Below are 14,954 nucleotides of genomic sequence, written 5' to 3'. Positions count from 1 at the left end.
TGTGTGTGTGTGTGTGTGTGTGTGTGTGTGTGTGCATGTGCGTGTTTGTTCGTGAGTGCGTGTGTGTGTGTGTGTGTGTGTGTGTGTGTGTGTGTGTGTGTGTGTGTGTGTGTGTGTGTGTGTGTGTGTGTGAATTTGTGTGCATGTGCGTGTGCTTGTTTGTGCATGTGCGTGCGTGAGTGTGTTCGGGTTTTTTTGTGTGCATGTGTGTGCATATGAAAACCCGATGGACTGACAACATAATTTGTGTTGACAGATCAATTTTTGGGTTTGAGATGGTGCTTTAGATTGGTAATTCGCTCTGGTTCTTTGTGCAAATCTTTTTCGAGTGAGGCTCAACCATGAACACTTACACACAGGGGTGAGGGAGAGTGAGGCGTGGATAACGGGCGACAGATTTAAAGATCCTCACTGTTGCCACCATCTGGAAAGTCTGCAAAGAGCAAACATGTTTTCAGAAACAGTTTGACGTTATCGGGCACGGATGGAAAGAAACAAACGGCAGTTCCTCGTGATGGATGACACAGATATCTGGACTCAATTCCATTTCGTAACTCAAAAGTGCATTTCTTATAACAACTGTATGTCGGTATGAAAACTGTCAAAATCTCAACAATAACATTTAATGCTAACCCTAACCCTAACACTTAATAACATAACCAATCCCTGCTTTAATTTGAAGTGTATCATAAGTGTATTAAAGCAGGCCTAAGAGTTAAGTGTCCCTATACCTGTAAGGACTTTAGACCTCACGATCTCTGGAAGTCACCTGTACCCCCCCCCCCCCCGGCGGTGTATGCGGGAATGCATGCCCCACGGCTCGGTCTGGTGACATCTGGTCTGGTGGCTTGTCTCTGAGAGCAGGACTGGCCGCAGAAGAAGACCCGCTTGGCAGTGGTGTAGGTCTCTCAGCCCCCAGCTGCTGTTCTTCAGACGAATCTGCAGACCCGGCAAGGCCTGCAGGTGTCTCCGGTTGCCACCGCTGTCCATCTTCACCAGGTACGACCGAGGCTCTTGCACCGGCCAACGACTGTAGCAGGAGTTATCCACCCCTTATCTCCAACAATCTTGACTCTGACGTCCTGGCCCTGATGAAGTGGTGGAAGTGGACATGCAGAGTGGCGGCGTTCGTAGTAGAACCGGTAGGACGACTTTGTCTGTGTGTCTTTTTCCTGAACCTGTTGTCTGTCAACAGGTGCAAGCTGTAGCTTCTCTTCCAACATAGGAAGTGTAGTTCTGATGCGTCTCCCAGTCATGAGCTGAGCTGGGCTCACACCGGTTGCTGCACTAGGGGTAACTCTGTAACTCAAAAGAGCGAGATGTGGATCGGGCTGCTTCAGGATGTGCTTGGCCGTCTGAACAGCCCGTTCTGCTGCCCCGTTCGCCTGGGGGTAGCGAGGGCTAGTTGTAGTATGGGCAAAAGCCATACTTCTCACTAAAGTATTTGAACTCCCCAGATGTGAACTGTGGGCCGTTGTCACTCACCAGTTCAAGTGGTATCCCCCATCTCACGAACATGGCTTTGAGCCTGTTGAGCGAATGTATGGTGGACGTTGAAGAGAGGTGAGCTATTTCAAGGTCCCTTGAGTAATAGTCCGTCACCACGAGGTAACTCTTCTTTTCCAGTTTGCAGAGGTCTGCTGCAATGCCCTGCCATGGGCCCTCTGGTAGGGCTGTGGTGAGTAGTGGCTCACGTCGCTGAGTGGGTCTGTTTTTCGACTCAGAATCGGCATGCTGAGACTTTCTGTGTTATCTCACCACTGATGCGTGGCCACCACACTGACATCCTGGCTCGCGCACGGCACTTTGTCAGGCCCTGATGGCCTCCATGAATCTGCTCCAGTATGGCAGATCTCAGTGCAACAGGGATGACGATCATATCCTGATATAGCACCAGCCCATCTGTTTCGGAGAGATGAGCCCTAGCAGAAAAATAAGGCTGTAGAGATGGTAGCATCCGTGACTTGGGCGGCCACCCATTTCTGATAAAGGCTATGATCTGCAGCATTTCACCGTCCTGTTGAGTAGCTGTGCGGATCTAGCTGAGTCTTTGTGATGAGACTGGAGCATTGGCAACGACTGATTCCACGTAGGCCTGTACCTCGTGCTCCAGCTCCCCATCACTCAGCTCGGACAAGGGCTGTCTGGAGAGTTTGTCTGCGACGACTAACTGTTTCCCCATAATGTGCTCGGCCACCACATTAAAAAGAAGAAGGCGCATCAGAAGCCTCTGACACCTAGGAGGAGCTTTGTCCAGGTCGTAGGTATTGATAAGCGGCACAAGAGGTTTGTGGTCTGTGTGCACGTGAAAACTGTCCATACCTTGTACGTAGCGTGCAAACCTCTCGCAGGCCCACACACACGCCAGGCACTCCTTTTCAATTTGTGAGTACCTATTCTCAGCCTCTGACAGTGTACGAGAATAGTATGCCACTGGCTTCCACTCGCCGCCATGTTCCTGCATTAACGCAGCCCCTAAGCCTTAGCTGCTCGCGTTTGCACTGACGACTGTCTTCCTGTTAGCTTCGTAGTATGCCAGAGCAGGGGCTGACACAAGTATGGCTTTGACAGTCTCAAACGCTCTTTCCTGTGCCTCACTCCAGACCCAGTCGTTTTCCCTCTTCAGCAGATCAGTGAACGGATGCAGTTTGGTGGAGAGATCAGGTAGAAATCTCCCAACATAGTTGATGAGGCGAGGACCTGACACAGTTCCTCAACCCTTGTTGGACTGGCCATTTGGGTGACTGCCTTCACCTTGCCGGGGTCCGGCCTCAGGCCATCCGCACTGATGAGGTGTCCAAAGTACTGCAATTTTGACTTGCCAAAGTGGCATTTGGCCCTGTTCAATTTCAGTCCAATGTCTTTGACACTCCTCAAAACTGCATTCAGACTACGGTCATGCTCCTCGTTCGTGGCTCCATACACCAGAATGTCGTCCATCACAACAACAACCCCCTCGTGGTCCTTAAGCAGAGTGGACATCTGTCTGTGAAAAATTTCTGGGGCTGACGTTATCCCGAATGGGAGTCTACGGAAACAGAACCTGCCAATGGGAGTACTGAACGTTGTCAGGTTGCGGCTATTCTCCTCCAACGGGATTTGCCAAAATCTGCATCAAGCGTCGAGAGTGGAGAATATCTTCGCTCCAGCCAGCTTTGGAGCGATATCTTCAAGCGTTGGCAAAATGTACATCTCACGCTTTACTGCCTTGTTCAGGTATTTTAGGTCTACGCACACTCTTACTTCTTTGTCCTCCTTTTCGACAGGGACCATCGGGGCACACCAATTTGTGGGGTCCGTGACCTCCTCGATTATGCCCAGGGACAGCATGCGTCGTAATTCGGCTTCAACTTTTGGCAGGAGAGGAAACGGGATCCGGCGCGGCATTGTCAGGGTGTAGGGCTCTGCATCCGGCTTCAATTCAATCTTCTACATTCAATCTACACTTGAACTGGCCGATGTCCCCAAACACACCCTCTAGCAGATCTGATGCAACAGCATTGACTCTCACCAGGCCCATTCTCTTAGCGACACCGCGTCCAAGTAGATTATGTGAATACGGCCCCCTTATAACAATCACCCAGTACTTGTAATGCTGTCCCTTTTATGGATTTGTGGCAAGGAATCTGCCCACAAATTGCACTTCACCTCCTGGGCTGGTAACGAGTGGTTTTGGCCCAGTCATGACCTATCGTGGGCGCCGCGCTAGCCTATTGAAAGCAGTCTGTGACATTACTGTGATGTCTGCACCAGTGTCTATTTTAAATTAAACAGGACTGCCAATTACATGCAATTCCACCAGCCACTCATTTTCGGAGTCAGGCAGCTCAATCACGTCTGTTGTCGCCTCCATTACAGCACCAACGAAAAATGCATCTTCACTGTACTCTTTGGTACTTTTAGTGATTTACTTTGACAGATGGCCTCGAAGTGCCCTAATTTGTTGCATTTCCTGCATCTCTTATCTTTAGCTGGGCAGGGGCGTGCGTTCCCATGCTGACCATTGCAACGTGAAGAGGCAAACTGCCTTGACTCACCCCTGTCGTCCCTTCTCTGCCACTGCGGTCTATCCTTCGTGCCATTTCTTCCATTGGATTGCCATCTTCCCTGTCTCATAGCATCCACTGCACAGTCGCTTTCAGCACGCAAAATAACATTTTGCTGTTTTATTTGCTAACTCTGACAAGTTATTTGAATTGCTTTCTCAAGCGACAGTTCTGGCTCCAACTGTAAATTTTCTGAAACTCCCTTGTCGGAGATGCCAATCACAATCCTGCCAATCACAAGTCGGCGCCACATCGGCCACTCAGCCGGACGGGTGAAATCAAACTTTTCTGGAGGTCCCGACTTCGCCATTGTCACAAAAAATCGTGAATCGGCCACTTCTGACACCATGTCATGTGCGGAGGCATTAACCGTGACTACGTGTAGGTTTCATTAATAGAACAACTGCTTTATTTCCGGACACATGGATATGACGTCACAGATATGGCACTACGGTGGCCCATACATTCATATATCACTACACAGGCTAAATCCCCGAATCCAGGTTCTTGTTTATTTAGATCACTAGACCGCTATTCGAATGCCTCAGATTGCCCCAGAAGACTGTATAGCCTATATCCTGCGATATGTCCGGCTGACAATATAATGCAGTACCCTGCACGAGAGCTGCTAGTTAGCACATATTCGTCGGCAACAGAACTGTTACGATACGAGAACCTCCATTATAGCCATGTTATACCTTTGGTGTAGTTCCCCCCTTGTAAACATGTTTGTAAAAAGATTGCTTTGTATTTTTTCTTAGTTACAAGCGTTGGGCAACAGCATTGTTATGCTTGCCGAGCCAAGACGGCTCGGCCTGCCTGCCCCGGTACAGCCACCACCCACATCCGAACTTGTGCGGTTACAAGTGTCACGAGGAAATCCAGAGAACCCTCAAGAAGATGTTACACCTAAGCCGTAGGGCAAAAAACAAACCATGAGGAACTGTCTCTTGCATTTCTTTCAATATCCAAAATAAATATTTTTCTAAGTGTGTATTATTGAACAAATGAAAGAAAGGTGGTTCAAACATCTGTTATTGAAAAAAGAAAAAACATTTTAAAACCATATACCATTATATTTATGTTTATTTGCAGGCATTTACACGTTAACGTAAATGTGTCCCTAATCTTCCAGACACAGCATCTGCCTATGACTACTCTCCTGCGGGGACTAGCGACAGCATACCGTCTCGATCTCTGAATCCATTGGGGAAGGGGAAGGATGGGGAAGGGTCTTCAACGAGTTGTTACGACAGTGTTGTAAAATATATCTCCCCCGAAGCTGTAGGGGGAGCTCAATGCGAGCGTAAACCCAGAAAACTGCGAAGAAGTTACCAAAGTTGCATAGTTCCCCTTTAAGACATCGTAACTCGGTCAAATTTCAACCGTTTACCTTCATTCAAACCTTTTAACAAATCAACACACTTGTATCTTCCATAATATACAAACCAAATTTAGATATAATTTAAACTTTATTCAAAATAAGAGTTTTAGTTTCATGACAGCTTCGTTTTGAGTTGGTCTCATTGATTTACGTTTAAGCTAGAGAGTGATGACGTTCAGCAGTGTTGCCAGATTGGGCGGTTCTTCCCGCCAGTTTAGGCTACTTTTGGAGGACGCTGAGGCAGTGTTACCAGATTGGGCGGTTTTTACCACTCTATTAAGCTACTTTTAATCACGCATCGGCTCGCTATTCTCTTAAAGACACACACACACACACACAAACTAGCAGTGCAGGGCAATAAATTTAACGTTTCAGATTCTTCAGTTAAATTCATTTTACATTCCTTACTTTTAGCAATGCTTTGCGCTTTTCATTCAGCTGTCACTTTATTTGTTTCCAACCATTTACATTTTCTTAAATGGTGTGCATGTTTACATTGTTTACTCCATTTAGACTTTTGAACTTTTGTTCAAATCCCTTCACTTGATTTAAGCCATTTAACGTTTATTTATATCTTAATGTGTCTATGTGGCTTTATTAAAAAATATTTTCAACCTCACTTTGCACTACAGCACTCACCGCATTTTCTGCAGGAAATGCATTTTCTTGTTGTATTTGTAACTAATGTAATTAATTTCATTAGTTACACTTTTATTTTAGATATCTGAAATGACAGTAGTTACACTTCCAAATCAGTGATTTATATTTGACTTGCCAGAATTTAGTATTAGTCATCAAAAATTCCATTCCACTTAGGCCGTGTTCACATTTAGCGCTTTTTAAATCTGCCAGCGCTTGTTCTACATTATATTCCTATGGAGCAGAATATTTCTGGAAAAAGTCACTGCCGTTTCATTAAACGCCTGACCCAGCATTTTTTTTTGCCATACGGAGCGTTGAAAAAAGTTCAACTTTCAGGAAGAAAGCGGCCGACATCAGGCGTCTTTTGGGCAACTGACCAATCACAAGCGGAACATTGACACTTCGTCACGAAGGAAACTCTGAACTGTCAAAACAAGAAACTATGGTGGACAAATCACTCGGGAAAGTGCCGGTGGAGCGATTAATAGTTTTAATTACAGATCATGTCGAGATCTACGACATGTCTAATGGGCTCTAGACTGGATACGTAGTAGGCGAGTAACGTCGGGTCTAGAATGGGTTCGTTGCTAGGCGATAGAAAAAACGCTCTTGACGCTTATAGGACAAAAAACGCTGCCAGCTTTTTTTTTTGTTGACAAAACGGTCGGCTCAACTTTTCCCTATTACAAAAAACACGAGATGTGATCTAGCGTTTTGCAGAGTTTTGCAATGTTCCTGATGTGGAAGAAGGAGGTTTTGCAAAGATGTTTAATGTGGGCCTCAAAGGTCAGGTGAGGGTCCATTCTGACACAGAGATTAGTGACTGAGTATGAGAGGTGGATGTCGTGGCTTCCGTTTTTGAGCTATTGAATTGCAGGAAGTTAGCCGTCATCCACGCCTTAATCTCCTCCAGGCAGGTGGCAAGTGTGATTAGGGCTGCAGAAGGGGTTGGGTGTGTTTACATGTAGAGTTGGGTGTCATCAGCGTAGCATTGGAAAGGTATTCCATGCCGGCTGAATACAAGACCAAGGGGGAGCAAGTATAGAGTGGCGAAGTCACGCCCCTTCCGGTAGAGCCCATGGGACCTATGAGATCGAAAAATATGAATGGGTTTCAATAGAGAGAAAGTAATTATTTTCTTGATATGCCCCGGTTTACACATATGTTGTTTGTGGATTTAAATGATATTTTTGTCAATTGTTCAGTTAAAGGCTGTAGAGAAAAAACAATGAGAAAGACTACATGTCTCGTATGTGCCGTCACGCTCGCTGCGGCTGGCGTGGACAAGACCAAAAATCTCTCCACATGCCCCAACTTATAATGGTTTTCACCTCTTTTGATGCTTTTATCCTCCCCTTGGAAAAATCCTAACATTATCAAACTGCTTCACGGAAATGTTTAGTTTTCTTTGCATGAAAAATTATCTTTTGAATCCACAAACAACATATGTGTAATGCGGGGCATATAAAGACTGGGACCAGAAAAAATATTACTTTCTCTCCATTGAAACCCATTCATATTTTCTATCTCATAAGACCCATGGGCTCTACCAGAAGGGGCATGACTTCGCCACTCTTTAGCGTGAAGAGGGTGGGGCCAAGGACTGATCCTTGAAGGACACCACAAGTGACAGTGCGTGTCCAATTTAGCCCCACCCAGGGATACTGTTACGACCCACCCCGTTGGTGTCCAGGGGGAAGGGGGGGAGCAGCAAAGAATGTAATACCGGGCGTTTAAAGAACAGACGAGAGTAGCAGGATTTCAACAAACATACCATTTATTGCATAAATGCATCTTATGTTAACCCAGAAAGAACCACAAACAAACAACATGGGAGCAACAAACAACACTAACCCTCCACTGAGGGAGCAACAAACACTACTAACCCTCCACTGAGGGAGCAACAAACACTACTAACCCTCCACTGAGGGAGCAATGCCACGACGAAGAGCCCGAGTAGCTCCGACTCGCAACCGACAGCGAACCCACTCGGTTCGCCTATCTGGCCCACTGGCCACGTCTGCTCTCATCCCTGCAGCTTAATACCAATCCACGTGATTGCTGAGGGGCTGCAGGTGTGTCTGATCAGTCCGACGGGGAGGTTGATACCTGGAACAGCACACAGAACAGCAGAGGAAAAACACACACACGTAACACCCCCTCCCATAAGTGCAAACTAAGTTTGCTACATTAATCACGATCCCATCTAAAACACACACACGTAACAACACATACTCTGTTCTGTCTGTGAGATATGATGTGAACCATGCCAGGGTAGTGTCAGCGAGTCCGATGGAGAAGTGAAGGCAGTGTAGAAGGATGTGGTGGTCCACGGTGTCAAATGCTGCGGCGAGGTCGAGAAGGATGAGAAGTGATGGAGAGCCAGCATCAGCACACATCAGCAGGTCATTGGTGACCCTGACCAGGGAAGTTTCCGTACTGTGGCCAGAGCGGGAACCAGACTGCAACTTCTCATAAAGACTGTTTGTTATGAGGTGGTTGTGGAGATGGGCAGAAACGACCTTTTCCAACACCTTTGATAGGAAAGGGAGGTTGGACATGGGGCAGTAGTTGGCAGGTGCTTCAAGGCTGGGCTTTTTGAGTAGTGGCTTGATGACAGCAGTTTTCAGAAACGTGGGTACATGGCCGGACTGGAGGGACTGATTGATGATTTTGGTTATCATGGGAATTATTGCAGAGGAGTAGGGGTGGGTATCGTTCAAAATATTTCGATACGGTGCTAATTTCGATACCTTGGTTTCGATACCGGTTCGATACGATACTTTTTTCGATACCTGATGTTTTAAAAATCAATTTCCACAACAAAAACAAATTAGGAATTATAGAATTTATTTTTCAGAACTGAGAGAGAGCGAGAGAGCGAGAGAGAGAGAGAGAGAGAGCACATGCATAAATACACACATACATAAATACACAGAGATCTAGGCATGGGGGCCTAGTCGAGGGCACTCAGTTATAATAAGGAATGAATAAATAACAATGCAATAATAATAACAAAGAGAAAAACTGATGCAAACAAATGTCCAAAGAGTCCAAATTGCATGACAACAGTCACTCAACAGTTTTTTTTTAGAAAGATCAGCATGTCTGCCTTGTCTGGCAACAGACAGGCCCGCTCCTGGCTGATTGTGTCGCCAGCCGTTGAAAAGGTGCGCTCTGATGGTGTCGCTGACGCCTGAACACAGAGGTACCTTGCAGCCAAGCTTGATAGTGCTGGTAGGGTGCCCCTCATGTCCCACCACCAGGTCACTGGATCAACAGTTGACAAAGTTGATGGCAAACCTCTGTAGTGGCGGATTTCTTCTTTCACCTTATCCCTTTGGCTCGCAATTGGGTAATTCCGCTCTCCCACCTCTATGTCCTCATCCATGAACAACTCCTCCAGCGCAGACAGCTTTGTCAGTTTCTATAAGCAGATAATAAAAAGAAGAAGGAGTAAGGTTGTGTATAGATCAAATTCATTGATTTGAGAAAAGTGTAAAGGTAAACCTATGGAATCTATGGCATCTGCTATGGGGTTTTGCAAGAATAGATTCACTTTTGCACTTGTGAGATATTTATTTTCTCAAATAAATTAATTTAAAAAAAGTCACATTTTGATGTTTGTCCCCATTGCTTTGAATATCCACCTAACATTTAGTTGCATATGTAAACTGGAAAATATTAAATGAGCAAGACAATATTTACCTCTGTTGCAGCTGAACTGGCTTCATCGCATGAGCTGTCCCCATCGTCCACCTGCTGGTGAATACAATTCTCTGATCTGAATAGAGTTCCATGCGGAATAAGTCCAGATCAACATAACGGTTGTGCGCGAGAGACATACGGACGTACGCTTACCACTTTTGTAAATGCCATATACCTACAGTACATTCGGATTACATCTTTTCAGATTAGAAATCTATTCGGATCAGAAGTGTCCATGTAAAATAAACGCTGACGTAATGTTAACCTAGAAAGCAGCTGCCTGTAAAACCAGGCAAATGTAGGCCCTGTCCACACTAACCCGGGTAAATATAAAAACGCACATTCGCAATGAAAACGATCTCCGTACACAGTGTGGACGGAGATCGTGATAAATGATAGTGTGGACTCCACACTATCATTTTTTATATCGTTTTCGGAATGTTTTGCATCCACGTTCCACACTGAAATTATTTGGATAAACAGTTGTTATGGTGACGCGACTCCCGCCACGCCTCTCTGTTTACAGGCGCGCGGTCAGCTGACAGTTGCAGTTGATAAGGAACGCACATTCGCAATGAAAACGATCTCAGTACACAGTGTGGATGGAGATCGTGATAAATGATAGTGTGGACTCCACACTATCATTTTCATATCGTTTTCGGAATGTTTTGCGTTCCACACTGAAATTATTTTGATAAACAGCTGTTGTCATGTTGACGCAACTCCCGCCACGCCTCTCTGTTTACATGCGCGCGATCAGCTGATAGTTACAGTTGATCAGCCGGCTAATCATTTTCTCTCACAAGCAAAAATATGGCTCAAACCAAAAGTAATAAAGTAATCAACAGGTAATAAACCTTACCTGTAATGTTGTTGGCCAAACTCCCAGCTGAATCCCGGTCACTAGCCGATAGAGAATTCGATGTGGAAGAAGGAGGCGGTCTGGTGACTGAAGTCCCGTCGTCCTTCTTAGCTTTCTTAGCTTTACAGTCAAACACGGAGCAGCTGTCCGACCGGAGGTTAATCTTGTGCATTATTAAATGTTTCGCAAGATTTGATGTGTTGCCGTCTTTCGCCAGCACGACTTTTTGGCAAATAGAGCATCTGGCTCTATTGGTGTCCACCTGAGCGAAGTGGAGCCACACTTTGGACCTTTTAGGCATTATGACAACGTCAAGAGTGACGTTACAGCTGACAAAGTTTGATATAGTGACGGTCAAGTAGACAAACGTGTCTCGCGCTCCGAAAATGTGACAGCCAATCACCAGCGACTTAAGATTCGTAACCACTAATACCACATGATTATTGGCTCACAGACGTAGCATTTACCCAGAAACAGTTGAAAACGATATTACTATTGGCAGACAGGCTGGGATTAATTTCATTGAGTATCGAAATACGGCACCGGAAAACTATTAATGTTTTGATATTCGATAGGATCGGAGCATTTCGGTCGGTGCCATAACCGGATCGAAATTCGATACCCAGCCCTACAGAGGAGTGACTTTTTATCAGGGTTGAGGGAAATGGGTCCAGGTCACAGTTGGAGGGCTTCATCTTCCTTAGGATGTCTTCAATCTCATGCTGAGGGAGGTCTGTGAAACAGCAGAGGAGCTGAATAGTCCCTGACTGAGGGTTGGTGGATTTGACTGGAGATGCAGGAGGGGCAGTGGGGCTGGGGAGAAGAGGGTGTGGGGGCGGGGAAGCAGAGAGAGCAGGGGGGCTGGAGAGAGGGGAAGGCGGGGAAGCTGGGGGGCTGGAGAGTGGGGAGGGCGGGGGGGATGGAGAGAAGGGAGCGGATGTTGTCTACTTTGGATTTGAAGAAGGAGATGAGGCTGTTGCACCGCTGCTGCGTGTTGTCTGAGTGTAAGGGGGTCTGAGGTTTGAGGAGAAGATTTATGTAGGCCTTCTGTTGTTCCCGGTTGGCTAGTTTGTGAACAGCAAGTCTTGAGTCCATGAAGCGCCGTTCAAGGACACGCCCCATTCTCTTCAGTAGTCGTAGCTCACTGGTGTACCAGGGGGTTGAGCATGTGAAGGTGACGGTTCTGAGCTTGACTGGGACATGCCGGTCCAGGAGGGTGCTGAGTGATGAATTGTAGGGATCCACAGATTCAGTGACTGAAGAGGGGGTTGGCAGCGGAGAGATGGAGGAGGTCAGTAGTCATGGTGACTGGGTTGATGTTTTAAAGGTTCCTGAAAATGATTCGTCTGTTGGGCTTATTGAGGGGGGACAGGGTGGGTAGCTCCATTGGGATGGCCTTATGGTCGGACACACCCAGATCGGGCACCGAGAGATTGCTGATGGAGGTGGAGTTGGGGATCAACAAATCAAGAGTGTGGCCTCTTGAATTTGTTGGGACATTGACGTGTTGGGTGAGGTTGAGACTGTCAAGAAGATTAAGGAATTCAGCTATAGAGTAGGAAGGGGGGTTATTAACTTGAATATAAAAATCACAGAGTATGAAGATTTTCCCTGGGGTTGTGTAGAGTGTGGTGAGAAAAAAATCTGGGTTCGGTTTTGGGGGCCGGTAAATCAGGAGAATTGTAGATTAAGGTGGCCGTTTGCATTTAAATGCAAGGCATTCAAATGAGGAGCAGACAGGCAAGGAGAGTCAAACGACTCAAAGTCTCCCCGGTGCACAACGGCAAGGCCACTACTGCGGCCAGTGGTGAAGGCTTTGCTGAGGTAGTGTAGCCAGGGGGACTGGTTTCATTGAGACTAGAGAAGACATCTGGTTGTGGTCAGGTCTCAACTAGGCACATGTAGTGTATCTCCTCATTGAGGAAGTAGTCATGAATAAAAGATGACTTGTTATTGAGGGATTGTGCATTTAAAAGTTCAATTTTAAAAGGGGGTGCTGGGGTGGCGGTAGCGGAGTGTTTCTGTAGGGGCCGGAGTAGGCTGTAATCCACTCCAAGTTTTCTGTCCTGCTTAGAATGAAATTGCCTCTTGGTGGCAGTGCTCTGATGACGTGCTAGTTGTGCAACGGGCGTCCAGAGGGAGGGAATGCATTGCTCACACTACTGGTGGTAAACAAAGTTTCTGCGTGTACTCCAGTGGGCATAACGGGGGTGACGCAAAAATCTGAGTTCATTTATGATGGGGATGTTAAGTTCAATAGTGATTGCGAAGTTGAGTTTGTGCAGTTGTATGAAGTTAACTAAGGCTACAACATCCTCTTCATCAGGATGCAAAAGGCTATTTAACAAAAATACAGAATTCTTGTTGTTATTGATAACATACATTATTATTAGATTTCCAGAGTTTGCGACTACCAGTCTAAAGTTTGTGGGTTTGATAGCCCAATGTCTTCATTGTAACCTGTAGGCATCCTTGGCCAAGATTCTTAATTCTAACTGCTCCTCACTATTAGTGAATCCTGTTGCTTGGATTTAATGTGTCTCTCCTCCTCAATTGTAAATGGTAAAATTAATCATTAAATAAGTCTAGGGAAATCTAACTACTTTTAGTCTATATTTAGTTATGTGATTGTTCTAGTAGGACCAACATTTTGACATTATAATAATAAGGAATATATTAAGATGACACATTTCGTAACGTTACAATTTCTTTCATATTGTTTCTGAAGGTAATACATCTAGAGACAGAGAAAGTCTGGGGTATACTAGCAATAAGTTGAAGAAAACAAAATATATTATCGCCATTTCTACAGTGAACAGGGATCTATTCTGAGTGTCCCTCACACACACACACACACACACACACACACACACACACACACACACACACACACACACACACACACACACACACACACACAGACACAGACACAGACACACGCACACTCACGGACACATGCACATGCCGAGACAGATGGAAACACATAAGGATACAGTGACAGATAAATCGTAATTAAAGCAGGAATAATATGTTTCTAATGTGAAAGCATCTGTCTTGTGTGTATGTGTCTCTCAGAATATCCTTGATCCAGGTGTATGTGTGTGTGTGTGTGTGTGTGTGTGTGTGTGTGTGTGTGTGTGTGTGTGTGTGTGTGTGTGTGTGTGTGTGTGTGTGTGTGTGTGTGTGTACCAACACGCACACGTATACACGTGTGCGTGTTGGTACACACACTTATAATGCAAACACAGAAAGTCCCATACGGACGCTACCTTATAGGAATCCGCCCATGCATGTGAACACACCAAAGATATGGATCTCTCAATCATCCCAGGAATTCAAACTCATCTTTTTAGATGATTCAGATCCGTGATTTTGCATAGAAAAACGTTTTGCGCTTCCTCCCAAAACTATTAAGATAGTCAGAATAAGAGGATTAAAGTCTTGAGTTCTTCTCCCGGCTACTGGACCTCATGAACAGTTCCATGGCGTCTCAAGATCCATCAGTTTGGCAGCAGGGGGAGACGGATATAGACTATGAGTTTCAGAATACAGACACACAGACACACAGGAAGACACGCAGAGTTTATTTCGTCATGCCTTGTTCTTTTTTCAAACTGGGATAAAGGTTTCCTGTTGATTGTCACAACAGAGAACTCAAACACACGAGGGCATGTACCAAGAGCCACTGAGCACACACTGAGAAGAGACGAACAAACACAACGCTTCTCGCCAAGCCTTTCCTGAACAACCGCATGATACTAATACCTTTGTGCGTGTGTGTGTGTGTGTGTGTGTGTGTGTGTGTGTGTGTGTGTGTGTGTGTGTGTGTGTGTGTGTTTGTGTGTGTGTGTGTGTGTGTGTGTGTGTGTGTGTGTGTGTGTGTGTGTGTGTGTGTGTGTGTGTGTGTGTGTGTGTGTGTGTGTGTGTGTGTGTAAAAAAGGCAGACTAAGCACTTAAGTGCAGCACTTGATACAGACAAACAAAAATAATTGAGAAGCAGACAATATTCCTGTTCATTCCTTACTAACATAAACACCAGTGGCGATTTTGGTTTGGAAACTCTGGTGGGGCCCATGCAGGAAAATATTATAACGCAATCCAGAAATACCACATATTACTACCATCACAACAAAAACAGTAGCAAGTGACAGAGGGGACCAAAATTGCAGCTGAATAATGCCATCACTCAAACGCAAATCTGACGACATATATTAGGCTATTATAGCAATAAGCACCACCAAATGGCAGCGTTCAAGATCTCACAATATCAAAACTCAAGAAAACAACAACGTGGCAACAATAAAAACACAAC

The 14,954-nt window shown here is 45.6% G+C and overlaps 1 protein-coding gene and 1 long non-coding RNA gene across 2 annotated transcripts in view; one reads left to right on the top strand and one right to left on the bottom strand.

The window, feature by feature from the left end:
- LOC115530944 (glutamate receptor ionotropic, delta-1-like) overlaps positions 1 to 14,954 on the top strand; it is a 614,288-nt gene that overhangs the window by 118,483 nt on the left and 480,851 nt on the right.
- On the bottom strand, positions 8,769 to 11,268 carry LOC115530946 (uncharacterized). The gene is made up of 3 exons (XR_003973813.1): positions 10,643 to 11,268; positions 9,781 to 9,834; positions 8,769 to 9,499 (listed from the first exon to the last, which is right to left on the bottom strand). It is a non-coding gene; the product is annotated as an uncharacterized LOC115530946 (long non-coding RNA).

This window comes from Gadus morhua, chromosome 18, assembly GCF_902167405.1.
Source record: "Gadus morhua chromosome 18, gadMor3.0, whole genome shotgun sequence".
NCBI classification, from domain to species: Eukaryota; Metazoa; Chordata; class Actinopteri; order Gadiformes; family Gadidae; genus Gadus; species Gadus morhua.
The sequence above is the reverse complement of the archived record's forward strand: the minus strand, read 5'-3'. Positions and strand labels throughout refer to the sequence as shown.